Source organism: Macrotis lagotis, chromosome 1 (assembly GCF_037893015.1).
Source record: "Macrotis lagotis isolate mMagLag1 chromosome 1, bilby.v1.9.chrom.fasta, whole genome shotgun sequence".
Taxonomy (NCBI): domain Eukaryota; kingdom Metazoa; phylum Chordata; class Mammalia; order Peramelemorphia; family Peramelidae; genus Macrotis; species Macrotis lagotis.
The window spans coordinates 782510484-782526085 of record NC_133658.1 but is presented as its reverse complement, the minus strand read 5'-3'; the positions used below and the strand labels follow the sequence as shown (position 1 = coordinate 782526085).

Genomic DNA, 15602 nt, shown 5'->3' with positions numbered 1-15602 from the left:
GAAGACAATCCTATGACCTAGGCTGCCTGTTTGCAAGGTTGTGACTACAGTTCCCAGTATATCCGTATGAGTTACTTCATCACTTGCTTACTACTTTAGGATTTTGAGATAGGAATGGTAAAATGATATGGGTGATGTCTTAAGATTTGTACATAAATTGAATTTAAGTAAGGCAGAGTTGCATGAGGTCATTGTCTCTTCCTCACTCTCTCCCAAAGTCATCATGGTGGCAAGACAGAGTCAAGATAACTGGTGATGACTTTAGATGCAGAGGACCTTGGTGCCTTCTAAGTTTAAGTTCTAAGCACTCCAGAGTGTCTGCTTCAGTTGCCTTCATGGCCATTTGAACAAAAATGTTCTTGTCTACCCATTCTATCAGAGGAAGACTTCACATGCTTGAGTCCCCCTCAATTACCCTCAACCTGATTTAATTTGTCTGCCGAAACAGTTTTCTGGTGTGTGGCCACTGTGTGTGCCACAGCCTCTTGGAGTCATAGGTGAAAGTAGGTGACTTAGGTGGTCATCAAAGATGGAAAGCAGCCCCCACACTAGAGGTACTTGTCTTCCCTAAACACACTCACTTAGTGCTTTAGAACATTGTCCCAGTACTTAGAAAACGGTAAATGCTGACTAAGTGAAAATGGAAGACATTTGAATATGATAATTATCACAAATTCCATGTAGTATAATTTACTAGAGACAGACTCATATACCTACTTTAGATCTCAATAGATAGATAGGTGCTATCCCAGAATTGACTCTTCTGATTCTCTTAATAAAGTAGAAAAATATCTAATGACCTCAAGTCAGATCTTTTTTTATATTCAATGGAAACTTTGTTAAGATGTAGATGTGTTATTCATTTCTTCCCTTGGTAAGCATAGAGTTCTATTTGTTCTCCTCTCTTGACTTCTCTTGACTTCTTTTTTGGTCTCTTGGCTTTCTTCCTCTTGTTCTCTAAGTCAGTCCCTCCCTCATACTATGTCCTTGGCCTGAAATCCTCTCTAGTCATTCTTTCCCTCTTTTTTTTAGTTGTCATTTTTCTGCAGATGACTGCCAAATTTATTTCTACAGCTCTGAGCTGTCATATCACCTGAATCTATTTACCTCAATAAAATATCAAATTCACCATATCAACATTTGTAAACTCCCTTAGTAGAAGGAAAGATATAGAACAGCTATATAAAATAGAGCCTAATTAATAAATTTAATAGTAGCATTTTTCCTGTTTAACTCCTTTTAGCAACTCAGTTTATAGGGGAAATATGGCACTTAAGTTATTCTGTTTTAGATTTATGCATTCATTCATAGATGATCCACAGATACTTTCATTATCACAATTTTCATGTAGTAATGTCTGCAAACAAATACAACAGTTGATTTGAACTCAGAGTCACTAATAAACAGACGTTAAGTCAATGTGTTGTAAAAAAAGTAGAAATAGAGGGAGTTCATTCCAAAACATTCGAGATGAATGACAATAGAAGATGCTTTACATTTCCTTTCTGTTAAGAAATAATGAATTAGGGCCAGCTAGGTGGCACAGTGGATAGAGTACTGGCCCTTTAGTCAGGAGGACCTGAGTTCAAATTCAGCCTCAGACACTTAATTACCTAGCTATTTGACCTTGGGTAAATCACCCCACTGCCTTGCAAAAACCAAAAGAAAATAATAATAATGAACTCTTGAGAAGGTTGCATGTGCTGCCATTCCCAATAACTATTCTCAATGATTTTTCTTAATTGTTTTTCAAAAGTAAAATACTGTTGGTAATTATTAAGTGTCTGAGGCTGAATTTGAACTCAGATACTCCTGACTCCAGGACCAGTGCTCTATCCACTGTGCCACCTAGCCACCCCAGACTTACAATTGGGAAGTAATAGTTATATCAAAATGAAATGCATCAGTTATTTAAAAAACCATAACTATCATTCCTATTGTATTTCCCTAAATTTCCAGTCTAATGAATCTGTCAAAAGTTTATTCTGACATGCCTTACTGTGAGTAAAAATGCTGTGTCCTGATCATCTACTTTTTAAAATGTTTTTCAAAATATGGTAATTCATTGTAAAAATGTTTTGGGAATTGATACCAACATAAGCTTCTGTTCTTCTATACTCAGTCTTCAAAATTTGTCATTCAATCAAAACTTTTTTTTAAAGAAAGATTTTATTTATTTTGAGTTTTACAATTTTTTCCCCATTCTTGCTTCCCTCTCCCCACCCCCCTGCAGAAGGCATTCTGTTAGTGTTTACATTGGTTCCATTTATATTGATCTCAGGTGAATGTGATGACAGAAAAATTATATCCTTAAGGAAGAAAAATAAAGTATGAAATAGTAAAATTACATAATAATATAATGCTTTTTTTTCTAATTTGACAATGATAGTCTTTGTCTAAAGTCCATAATTCTTTCTCTGGATAGAGATGGTATTCTCCATTTCAGATAGCTCAAAATTGTCCCTGGTTGTTGCATGGAAGGGATGAGCAAGTCCATTAGGGTTGTCAATCAAAACTTTCCAAGACAAAAAGCATTTTGAGAAAGGTTAAGCAGAGGGTAAAGAAGGAAAAAAACACAAGATTGTGTGGGACCACCTAGGGTCAAGGGAAGAAATCATAGGGGCACTATTGGGAAAACAACTTTTTTTTTTGTCAGAAACCAGTAATCAAGATGCCTAGCAACTAGACAAAAGGAAAGCTACAGGGGAGAGGTAAGACAGTGGGAGTCAGAGCAGGGAAATCCTAGGATGTCAGTTCGAATGAAATCATATCAGTATACAGAATGCTGGTAGGATGGAGCCAAATTTGTTCAGAATTAAGGAATGCTAGAGAAATATCTGGGGATCCTTAGGGGGTGAACTGCTGCAGAAATAGAATAGATGTGGAGTGTCTTGGAAAGAGAGCTGGACCTTTCAACAGTTCAGAGAGCTAGGACAACTGTATTAGACTGGCTATGGACTATGTTATCCCCATCCAGAGAAAGAAAAACAAAATAAAACACACACACACACACACACACACACACACACACACACACACACACACATCCACACACACATACCCTTCAGAATCTGATTAACACTATAAAATTATCTCTTATGTCTCTCTTTCCCTTAATCCTAATTCCTCCTGTATACATGTTTATCAAAATATGTATGTACAATGCTAATCTGACTGTCACTGAGGGGAGGAGGGTGGAAGGAAATTTTGTAACTTAAAAATATACATATGCATATGGATGAAAATAAATAGGTTTAAAAAAAGGAAAGAGCTGGATTGGGAATTACTGGATGTCGGCACAAATACTAGCTCTGCTACTTACTACCTATGTGATTATGGGTAAGAAATGCATCTGGGTTTCACTTTCTTCACTTGTAGAATAAGACTTAGACAAATTGCCACTAGCCACCTCTAGATCTATTGTTAATCAATTTTCAATCCAGAGGTCTCAAGGATTCTGTGTGTATGTGTGTGATAATTTTGAAGTTTTATAATCTGTACTACTTTTTGGTCTACCCTTGCTCTCTTTGAAAAACGTTTCCCCTTTTTAATCTCTTGTTTTCATCAGTAGAAGAATACTGAGAAAACTTTGAGGGACAATGTATATTTTTTTAGGGACAGGAAAGTGGGTAATGTCTTGACTGACAACAGTTCTTCCAACCTCTCAGTAAAGAAAAAACTGCTAAACTGAAAATGATTGATGGTAGTAGCAGAGACCAGCAAGGATAGTACAGGACTCCAGGACTTTGCCCTCCCAGGTCCTCATCCCATCAAGTCTGTGTCTTTCATAAAGAGGACTTCACTAAGTGATTTGGGTTGATTAAGAAAACTTCATAATGCCAGATGTGAAAGATGTTTCTTGCAAATAATTTTATTAAATCAGCTAACAAAAAAATGTTAAGATTTTTCAACCCCTTCTGAATTGATTTAACATTTAAGACAGATGAGAAACTCCCAGAGAATCATAGAGGCAAGTGTCAAAGGAAGGACAGCAAGAGGTGGCAAAAACATTTCTGTAATCAGAATGAGGAGATATGGGTTCTTGTTCTGTCTCTCTCTCTTTAACCAACAGTATGGATTGCAACTAGTTATAGCTAGGTGAGACTAGGTAGTACATTGGGGAGGACTAGACCTGAATTTAAATTCAACCTCAGATACTTAACTAATTATGGGACCTCAGGGAAGTTGTTTAATTTCTCTCTGCCTCAGTTTCCTTATCTATAAAATGGGATGATAATTAAGAATAAAAGGAGATATTTATCAAATGTTTAAGATGGACAGCTAGGGGTGTAGTGGATAGAGCACCAGCCCTGGAGTCAGGAGGACCTGAGTTCAAATTCAGCCTCAGACAATAATTACTTAACTGTGTGACCTTGGGTAAATCACTTAATCCCATTGCCTTGCAAACAAAAACAACAAAAAAATTATTATGTGCTAAATACTGCTATACACTAGTGATTCAAAAAGAGACAAAAGACAGTTTCTCCTCTCTAGGAATTTACAATTTAATCAGAGAAAACAAGCAAATAATTATTTGCAAACCAGCTATCTATGGGATAAATAGGAAATAGTTAAAAGAGGTAAAATACTAGAATTAAGAGGGGTTGAGGGATGGTTCCCACAGAAGATGGAATTTTAGTTGGGACATAAAGGAAGCCGGTAGATAGAAATGAGTTTAGAATATCCCACATGGGGACAGCCAGAGAAAACTCCCAGAACTGAGAAATATAGTGTCTTGTTCATGGAATATCCAGGAAACCAGTCACAGGAATAAAGAGTATTGCAGGTTTTAAGGTGTAAAAAAAATGTAAAAGGTAGGAGAGGACTAGACTTTTTTAAGGGTTTTGAATTCCAAAGAGTATTTTGATCTTAGAGGCAACAGGGAACTACTGGAGCTTATTGGGGATAAGGGGGTAGGAAAGTATAGTGTGACATGCTTGAGGGAAATCACTTTGCTGGTTGAATGGAGAATGGATTGGAATAAGGAACTTGAGGCAGGTAGATCCATCAGCAGGCTAATGACCAGTTCAGGTGTGAGGTGATGAGGGGCTGCATCAGGGTGGTGAGAGTAGTTAGAGGAGTAGTAAAGGTTGATTGACCTCTGTGGAAGGCAACTTTCTCCATTGAATTAAGAAGTTTATAACAACCAATCAGTAATCATTTATTAAGAGCATACTATATACCAAGGCCTCTGCCAGGTGATGGAGATAACAAAAACAAAAATTAAACAGTCTATATCCACAAAGAGCTTATATGCTTCTGTACTGTAATGTACAAATGTACACATTTGAGTATATGGGAGATAAATTCAAGATCATTGTGGAGATGATGTCAGCAGGAAGGATTCTATGAAAAAAAAGGTGGGATATGAGTTGAGTCTTGAGGGAAATTACAAATTCTGATAAGGAGGAAGGGTATTCCAGTCATGGAGGACAGTGCAACAGCCCAGAGAGTGGGGAGAGAGTTAAATGAAAGGAATAGCAGGGTCAGTTGACTGGAAAGCAGAATGTGCAGATGATAAATATTTAGTAAGTTTGGTCAAGATGGAGGCTGGGGCATAGTTGTGAAGGGCCTTCCTCAGAGTAGTTTATACTTCATTTTAGACTCAAAAGAGAAATTCACTGAAGTAGGAGTAGTAAAGGAGTGACATGTTCAGATCAATGCTTCAGAAAGATAATAATAGTGCTCACAACTCTATTTTCACCTTAATTTCCCCCATATTATTATTTTCTAAAAAATAGTTAAGTCACAATTATGTGACAATTTGAGGTTTACTAAGTACTTTTCTTACCAGAACCCAGTAATTTGGTTCATTCTTTTTTATTTATGAGGCCCAGAAAAGGTAAGTGAATACTCCAAGGCCTAATAGTGTAATTGTCTAGAATTTGAACCCTGGTCTTCTGAATTATAGTTTCTTTTTCATACAAAATAAAAACATCTTTTCAGCAGTATCTTAGACAAATGAATCACTATTTTGCTTACAGATTTTTTTAAAAGAAGGACTTGTAGTTTATTACCTCAGAGGATAACAGTTATATATGAGAACTATCTATGAATAAATGAATGTAGCTAAAATAGCATAGTTGGAAGGAGAAGCTGATATAAAAGTGAGGTATTGTAGTACAGTGGCAAGAGGACCTAAGTTTGAATGCCCTTTCTACTACCTACTATATTTTCTATTACTGGGTAAGTCATTTAACTTTGGTCTGACTCAGTTTTTTCATCTGTAAAATGGACTGTCCTACCTCCAAGAGTTGTTTGTGAGGGTCAAATGAATTAACATGTAAAGTGTTATGTAGACCTTAAAGTGTTATATAAATTCTATTATTATTTCCTCATTAAAATTGGGGGAATTACGCTAGATTACTTGCAAAATCCCTTCTACCTCTACTCTTTGAACCTATAGACTTATGTTATATATAATATATATATATATAAATACATATATGTATATATATATATATATATATATATATGTATATACATACACACTATATATGTACTGTCAACTCTGGTAACAAATGACCAAAGGGTCACAGAGATTTTGCAATCACTGTTACCTTCAAAAATACCAGATAGCTGATGTAGGTTTAAAGCAAAAAGCTTTTTTTTTTGTCCTTTTGAGAGAGAGAGAAATTAGATACATGGGTCAGGGTCTACTCTAGTAGGATACTCAAGGCATTAAAGCTAAACTTTGATTTATATATTTGTGGCTAGATGAAGAAGCAAACGATGTAGTATTGTAACAGTGGTGAGGCACATAAGCGACAGTGAGGCAATGTTGCCTTGTGACAAAAAGTCCATTCAGAGATGGACTTCATGTCTGGACCTGGTGGTATTTGCCCGAGTTCAGGGACCATCAGTTCAGTGATTTAGTTCAGGGACCATCAGTTCAGTGATTTAGGTGCAGCAGTGTTCATCCGGAGGGTGAACACAAAGGATTGATGTTATGCCACCCTCGGGGCACAGTTTCCTTACTAGGCTTTAGCTCTGAAAAAAAGGATGTCTCCTAACAGTAAAAAGAGAGGGGTGGTTTTGCATTCTAACAGAATATTTATATGTCTTTATGTATATGATATATATCTTGAGCTAGAAGCAGTGAAACAGGAACTGCTACTGGCAGTTGCCAAGGTTCTCTTGATATAGTTGTTCCATCCCCTTAGTCCCATCAATTACTCTTCTTTATCTTATCTCCCTTTCAATGCCAACCTCCTCAAATTGTCTGTTACTACTACCTCTCTTGTCCTATATCCATGCACTTCTCAATCCAGAATCAAAAGTAAAAAAGACAGAACCATCTGTTACAAACAAACCCCTCTGTTACATTTTCAACAACTGATCATCAAGGATTTGCGTAAAGACCTCTAGTGAGGAAGCCACTAGCTCTGGAAGCAGCCCAATATCCCTTAATTGTTAGGAAATTTTCTCCTAAATTGATCCTCAATATTTTTCACTACCTAAAGTGTGCTAATAAATGTTAGTAACTGTCTCTCCAAGAAAAATAAAAGTATGTCCTGCACACTTTTGTTTAATCTACATTATGAATATTTTCTTAAGTCTTTAACCAACAAAATAATAAATTAAACCCCAATTTGTAGCTTTTGCAAGAATTCTGAGGTGTAAATGCTCATGATGAAAATGTAACAATTGTCTCACACAGGTTCCACAGTTTGCTCCTAACTGTGTCCTTTAGGACCAAATGAAACAGGTATAAGCTTCTTTACCACATGGTAGCCATCAAATACTGAAGCAGTTATAATAGCCTACTCCTGAGCCTTCAACAGCTTACATCTTTTCATTTACTTGAACCAATCCTCTATATGCCATCATCTTAAGGATTTATACTATCCTGGTCACTTTCCTCTGAACTAAGCCCAACTTTGATATGGCCTTTCAAGTTCAAAATAATGATCTTATTGAGCCTACAGAGCTCCAGTTAAAAGCTATTATTATGAATGGGTTTGTTGTGCATGCATAGTGCAAGCCCTTTAGAAGCTGGACACACTGGTCATTGTCACCTTCCACTATTCTTGCAGTCCCTATTTATGTAGTTCATTTGAAGTGAGGGGAGAAAAACCATGCCACACAGTGACAGTCATCTCTCATACAAAGTGTGACTCACCTGATATATGATTTAAACTTTCTTATTCCTATCCCTCTAGGGACACCCACAGGTATCACTCCTACTTCATCCTTCTCCAAATGTCATTTATACTACCTCCCCCCCCAGGTCCTACCTTAACTATCACAATTTCTAGAGATTATTCCCTGCAAAGATGGATATTAACAGTTTTCAAAGGAAGAAATTCAAGGTACCAACAATTATATTTTAAAACATGCTCTCCCTCCTCTAATTACTTTGAATTTGTCTCTCTGTTTACCTGTTCTATCCCCTAATAGAATGTCAGCTTCTAGAGGGAAGGGATGGCTTCATTATTATTGTTTTTGCAACCAAAGTTGCAACCAGTTCTTATTTGAAAATATGGAGAATAGGGAGTAATGATGGAAATTAAGTAAATTTCAGTTATTCAAACAAAGGGCTCATGGTCCTAATTCAGAACAAATAATCGCATTTAAGATCCACAGCTGCCTTTAGATACTTATGAGTTCTTTAATTGAAATCAAATATATATGCTGACCCACTTCATGCACAAAATGATGTGTGCTACAGATTTTCTGGTCTTGGATGAGAATAGAAGTGAAACTTAGACCTCTTCTTCTACACTCCAAGCTCAGACCTCCTTCTGGAGGCCCCACATGGACCTTTTCTTCTTAATGGTAACCTCTATCTCATTTTCTGCTGCAATATTTTCCTCATATTCCTTATTCCTCTACCTACTTTCTAAGTGACAATGAATTGGTTGTCACTAATGTCACTTATGCCATAAAACAAGAAGAGTATAAGGACTATTCAGGATTTTCCCATAGTGTCTAGGCCTTCGGTGTTAGACTAGAAACAGCTAAGTCTCCAACAAAGACTAGAAACAACTAAGTCCCCACAAACTTGAAAAAAAGAGGAATTTGTTTTATGTGTGCTTTATAAGGGACTTGTACAGACAGTAAAGAATTATTATTTGATCTTTCAAGTGTATTGTATTAACTTTATAAATTAAATGAACTAATTAAAGTGTATAAATCAGTTCGGATGCGGATGGTATTGAATTGCTTTGACATCAGTTGAAAAAAATGCAGCATAATTACATTACATATTGTAAAATAATATTGCAGCAGAATACTTATAAAATGCTGTAATATGAAATGTTAGTAGAATACTTTATTATAACAAAATAACATTATGTAATGTAGCAAAAAGTATAATGTAGCAATTAAATTATATTTTGAGTATTATCCCCAAATATTTTTTCTCATTACCATATCCAAATGCCACATTAATTAATGACTTTGTTAAGAATTGTTTCTTAATTAGGGAAATCATCAAAGTTGGAAGTGACATGCTAGTTTTGTTTCAATCTGTATAATTAATAAATTTTAAAATATGTGGTTATCTATTATCTCAGAGATACCCTCCCTCTCCAAAATGGTGCTCATTCTTAGCCTAGCAAAAAACTGGGGGGAGTCTACTGGTCCTTGCCTTTTAGACTGCAGTCCAACCTTCAATCACAATAATAATGAGGAAAAAAGTAAAGATAAATGAAATCTACAAAATAATCTCAAAACCTTCTTTTAGTTGTGTCTGTCTTTCAATTTCCTCCCTCACAACTTCTTATAAGAAATGATAAGAAAGCTGATTTGAATTTCACCCCCAATCTGCCCTCCAGAGTTTACTGAATTTCTATTTTGTTCAACTCTTAGTGCAGAGAATCTCCACAAGTGTCTGTGTATTTGTGAGTGAATGTGTGTGTGGGTGGGGGGGAAGAGAGAGTATGGGGGAAAGGGGAGTGTTTGTTAGGAAGTTACTGAAAGAATTTGAAAGGCTGGATAGGAAAAGTGATCCAGGGAGTCTCATACTTAACTAGTTCACTAACTAGGGTATACATACTTCTAGGGATTAGTAAAAAAAATTTTTTTCAATAGGGGCATAGAGACTATTTGTCAAATAATGATATTATCCTATCGAAATTAATAATTTTCTTAAGTGCATGGTAAACTCTTTAATTTATTTCTTATCATATCAAGTAGCAAGATTTTTACTGAAAACCAAGGAAAGGAAAAAGGTTGAAGAACCCTGCTTTAGATAGAGAATCTGAACCACAGCATCACCAGATCTTTGGTATTGAGCTAAAATTAGACCAGCCTCTGAAGACATACAGAGAGGATGTTATTCATTGTTTGGCCATTCAATTTATTGTAGGCTGAGTTTCTTTGTCTTTGATAGTGATGTGATACTTTTGTGTAAGCCCTTTGTATTAAATCTGACATCTAAGGGGGCCAGGTGGCTTCCCAGGGGCCCAATGTATTTTTTGACTTTCCTGGATCTATGACTGACTCAGAAGTTTAGCCTGAGTTAAACACCAGTTTGGCAAATCAGGAGATATTCCTTTCATATACCACAGTGTGGCTTCCTTTATGAAGATTCTAAATGTTCTCCCATGCAAGTCACTTTTTTTCAGCTGAGCTGTTTTTCTTTTGTACTACTAATGTATGACTAATTTTAACATATGCTGTTCTGGAATATAATTTTTATAATCTACCCATGACAGTTCATTTGGGAAGTGAGGATAGCTAGGATGGAATTATCTTCCACTGGCAACCAGTGACATCTCAATTTCTATTGGCCATGAGATATAGGGTATTACTTTATATCCTGTAGCTATGGAACAACTAGAAGGACATTGTAAAGAAACATTGGCTTTAGCATTAGAGGATCCAGGTTCAAATCCCTGCTATATTCCTTACAAAACCTGAGGCTGTGTTTCCTCATCAGTTAAATGTAACAAGTAATAATACTTGTACTACCTGCCTCTCATAAAATTGCCTTGTAAAGCACTTCAGAAAGGGAACTATTATTATCATTGCCACTGAACTTAAAGGAGCAAGTCTATTTCATTTTAATGGAGGATCTGAAGGAATGAAAATGAAGGGTTTGTGAAAAGTGAAGGGAAGGGAGAAAAAATTGTCCCCTTTTCTTGCGCTATACTTTGGATTTGCTTTATAGATATTTTGTTTTTACTTATATGTGTGCATGATGTTTCCTGCCAGTAGAATGTAAGCCACTTGAAGGCAGGAACTTTTCTTCTTTTGTGTTCCTAGATGTGTACTAGATGGTCCTCTCCAGTTGTCCTGATCCATGTCTGATCACTGGACCAGATAGCTCTGGAGAAGAAAGTGAAGCTGTTGACTTGGCACAGCTCCCCCTCACTCAAATCTAATTCCCATGCTTATGACATCACCTCACTGATGTGAAGGTTCGCTTAGAGAACAAACAAACAACAACAGCTTAGTTCTAGAACTTAACAAATGTTGTTTATTTGAATCGATTGAATAGCAACTATCATAGCAAAGGAAACAATTTACTTAAAAAGAACCTGCTTACAAATAGAAAAGTATATATTCCACTTTCTCTTTCACGTTTTAAAATTGCAGCTCCTCTACTTCCTTCTTATTTGGTTTAACGTGGGGAAGTCATATCAACTCTGCCCTGTTTTCCTCATCTATTAGATAAGAGATTGGATTAGAAGGCCTTTGAGGTCCTTTTTAGTCTTAAATCCTATGAAATTAAAACTAAATAGAATATTTAAGCAATTTAATTAAATCCAATAAACATTTATTTAGTGCCTATAATGTGCTAGGCACTACACACCATGCTAGTCACAATAGATATTTACATACTGAATGGATGATCTGTGATTTTATGGATTTGGGTCCCACCTCCAGGGATGCAGATTAAAGTCAACCCATTTAGGGCTATTTTATCCATGTCCTTTCATAAATTAGACACAGGAGCCCATCTAATCTGTTGGAAATCACCCTCAATTTCTCTTTGAAATTTAATGAAAGCACCCTGGATGTCTACCCAATAATCTTTTACCCTGTTCATATGACTGGCTCTTTACTGCCCTTTTACTCCTGTTCTATTTTGAAGTTCCTCATTGGATTTATACTGAAGCCTGCTCATACTCACTGTGCATCTCTTCATTGCCCTCTGTGTGATATTAATATTTCAGTTCTTTAGACACTTTTATGCAATAATATGGGTAGAATATTGGTGTCAAGATAGACCTCTGTTTCCAGGAGAAATGTGGCATCATTAAAAGAACTTTGCAATTTCCCACTGGAAATTCAGTCTATTCTCTTCCTCTTGTCCGCCCCTTGTCCTGTCTACCCTGATGTACGGACTGATGGACAAGTTCTCTAGGTAGTAAGAATACAAAAAAACAACAATGACATACTTCTTGCTCTCAGAGAATTGACATTCTACTGGAGGGGGTTAGAGTGAGGCATGGGGAAATGATAAATCCAAGTCACATAAAGGAGACTCAACTGGTTGAATCATTACTCTAGTGCCTAAAATATAGTAGACCCAATAAATATTGAATTGAATTAGCATTGGAAAAATATAAGCACTATAGATGGCTGTAACATTAAAAAAAAGTTTGTCTCCCAGGAATTTTTACTTAATTCCCAAATATATTTGCTTTTAAGGGCACCAAATATTAAATTGAGCAAAAGGAGAATGATAGTATCCTATATAAGACATTCAAGAAAAAAAAGAGAAAAAAAGATGTTGAAAAACTCAAGAGTTTCTGTTCTTGAAAAATGTGACAACTGTCTATTTTGGGCAGAATGTCATATTTTGGACTATAGGGCTGTCATGTTTTACAAAAGAATTTCTCTTTGCTTTAAGGTAAAACTAACATTCAATTGGAAGTCATTTAATTAGGAGCCTGTTTTATCTGTTTCCAAGTGACTTTGCTGAACTGGATCACTACCATTATCAAGAATTCCCAGAGGTGAAATTGAGATCTTCGTCAAGACCGAACCAAAAAACAGGGGAAAAGAAGAAAGCTCTATGCAAAAAGACAGTGTAGTTGTCAGTTGTAATGACAGTAGAGCTCTCCACAGTGGCAGAGGAGAAACTGTTACTTTACAAATATTATAATTGGTTACTGGCCTTTGTTTGCACAGATTAATTGGCTCCATTTTTGGACACTTCGCTGAACCTCAGTTTTCTCATCTGTAAAAAAAAAGAATTAATAATGTCTACTTTTGGGCTACTATGAGAATCATATGGAATGAGATGCTATCGAGTTAACAAGTTTCAGGAAAAAGTTAATTGAGTTACTGGCAATCCAGTCAATTCTCTTCCTCTTGTTCAACTCTACTTACTTGGATGCCCCTTATCCTGTCTACCCTGATATATGGACTGATGGACAAGCTCTCTAGGGACTCAATTTACCGCCTCTGAGACTTAGATAAATTATAATAAAAAAACAGACAGTGTTTGGGGGCACACAAATCTCACAAAAATACAGGAAGCAGAAATGTTAAATGAATTTGTATTGACCATATGGTAATAAAAATTACATTCATTTATAGAGACTTTTAAGCAAAGATTAAAATTATTTGAAAACCAAATAATTTAATCCTAAAGAAAGAATGGATCAAAGAACAAATCATAGAAACAACCAATACTTTTATTAAAGATAATGACAACCATGAGAAAAATTATACTAAAATTTGGAGAATGAAGCCAAATTAGTACTTAGGGGAAAAGTTATATATCTAAATACTTTCATCTAGTAAAAAAAACACTGATCAATGAATCAAACATGCAACTAAAAAGAACCCTAGAAAACCAATAAATTTAAGACTCTCAAACACTAAAATATAAATCTTAAAAAATCAAAGTGGGGCAGCTAGGTGGCAGTGGATAGAGCAGCAGCCCTGGAGTCAGGAGGACCTGGGATCAATATGACCCCAGATACACACTTAATACTTAGCTGTGTGACCTTGGGCAAGTCATTTAACTCCATTGCTTTGCAAAAGTAAAAAATAAAATAAAAAAAATCAAAAGAAAGAGCAACAAAATTGAAAGCAGAAAATGAAAACAAAAATTCCTTTGAATTGATAAAACAGAACCTCTTTTTTAAAAAATTAAGCCATTAGTTTACTTAATTTAAAAATACAACCCAATTACCAGTATTAAAAATTAAAAAATTGAATTCACAACCAATGAAGAAAATAAAAGCAATTATTAGAAACTTTTTTGCCCAGATCTATGTTAATGAAATTAACATTCCAAACAAAGTAATTAAATATGTATAAAAGTGTAAGTTGTTTAGATTAATGGAACAGAAAACAAAATAACCTTATCTTAGAAAAATAAATTTAATCAGTCATAAATGAATGCTCAAAGAAAAAACTCCAGTACCAGATGGAATTACAAGTGAATTCTCTCAGTTATTTAGAGAATTATTTATTCCAATGCTACATAACCTGTTTGAAAAAGTAGGATAAAAGGGGGCTGTCAAATTTTTTCTGTAACACAAGTATGATCTTGATATCTAAATCAGAGAGAGTCAAAACAGAGAGAGAAAACCATAAGTCAATATCTCTAAGGAATTTTGATGAAAAAAATTTTTAATAAATATTAGCAAGGAGGCTATAGGAATATACACTTTTATTGGGATTAATTTATATTAGGAATGCTGGTTCAATATTAGACAAATCATACCATATAAATAATAAAAATCAAATTAATAGATACAGAAAGATATTTTGACAAGATATGATATCCATTTCTGTCAAAACAATAGAAAACAGTAATAAATAGAGCTTTTCTTAAAATAAGTAATGTCAGGGGACTTCTGACCAAGATGGTGGAGAGAAGCCAAGCTCTGTGCTAAGGTCTCCTGATCTTTCCTAATAAACAATATGGAAACAATTCTCTTAAGGGAAGTTCTATTGACAAAACCCAGAAAGAGAAGCAAGAAAAACAACAGGTACCTCAAGGTCTGCCTTCAGGGATCAAGTGTGTGGTGAGTGCACAGTGACAGCCAGTGGGGGAGGGGCGAGAGCTGGGCCAATCAGAGATCCACCCTGGGCGCTTTGCTGTAGGAACCATTTTGTTGTGGGAAACCACTCTCTATGGAACCAATTTGCTCTGAGAAACAGCCAGAGAGTAGAGGCATGGCCAGGGGACTGACAGTCTGGGACCTACAGTAAGGGCTGGAGGGTAGGTTCCAGCCTCCAGTACCCCCTACTGGCCAGGAGGAGATATCACACTCAGTGAGTAAAGCCTTTAGGGATCTCAGTACCAAACCTCTGTGAACCAGCCCTTCCCCCAACACAAGATCTTGGGCAAATGGAGAAAGGCCAGCACATGGGGGGGACCATAGAAAAATTCCTAGAAGGAAAAGACCCTAATTCAGAGAGATATAAAAACCCCGAGGAGAATATGATTTGGCCTCTGGCACAGAAAGATTTCCTTGAAGAAATCAGGAAGGAGCTTAAAAGTCAATTGGCAAATTTGGGAAAAGAAACCCAAGAGAAAATTAAAACCTTGCAACAAGAAAACAAATCCTTAGAAAATACAATTGGACAAATGAAAAAAGAAAATAATTCTCTCAAAACCTCAAATGATCAAAGGGAAAACTCTTACAAAAATAGAATTGATCAATTGGAAAAGGAGTTGTAAAGGG

At 35.8% G+C, this 15602-nt stretch overlaps 1 long non-coding RNA gene across 1 annotated transcript in view; it reads right to left on the bottom strand.

Moving 5' to 3' along the window:
* LOC141488299 (uncharacterized) overlaps nucleotides 1-15111 on the bottom strand; it is a 90917-nt gene extending 75806 nt beyond the window's left edge. The window contains exons 1-2 of the long non-coding RNA XR_012468636.1: nucleotides 14908-15111; nucleotides 13073-13135 (exon numbers count right to left, since the gene is read on the bottom strand). This is a non-coding gene — a long non-coding RNA (uncharacterized LOC141488299). The remainder of the gene's footprint in view (nucleotides 1-13072; nucleotides 13136-14907) is intronic.
* Nucleotides 15112-15602: the final 491 nt, after the last annotated feature.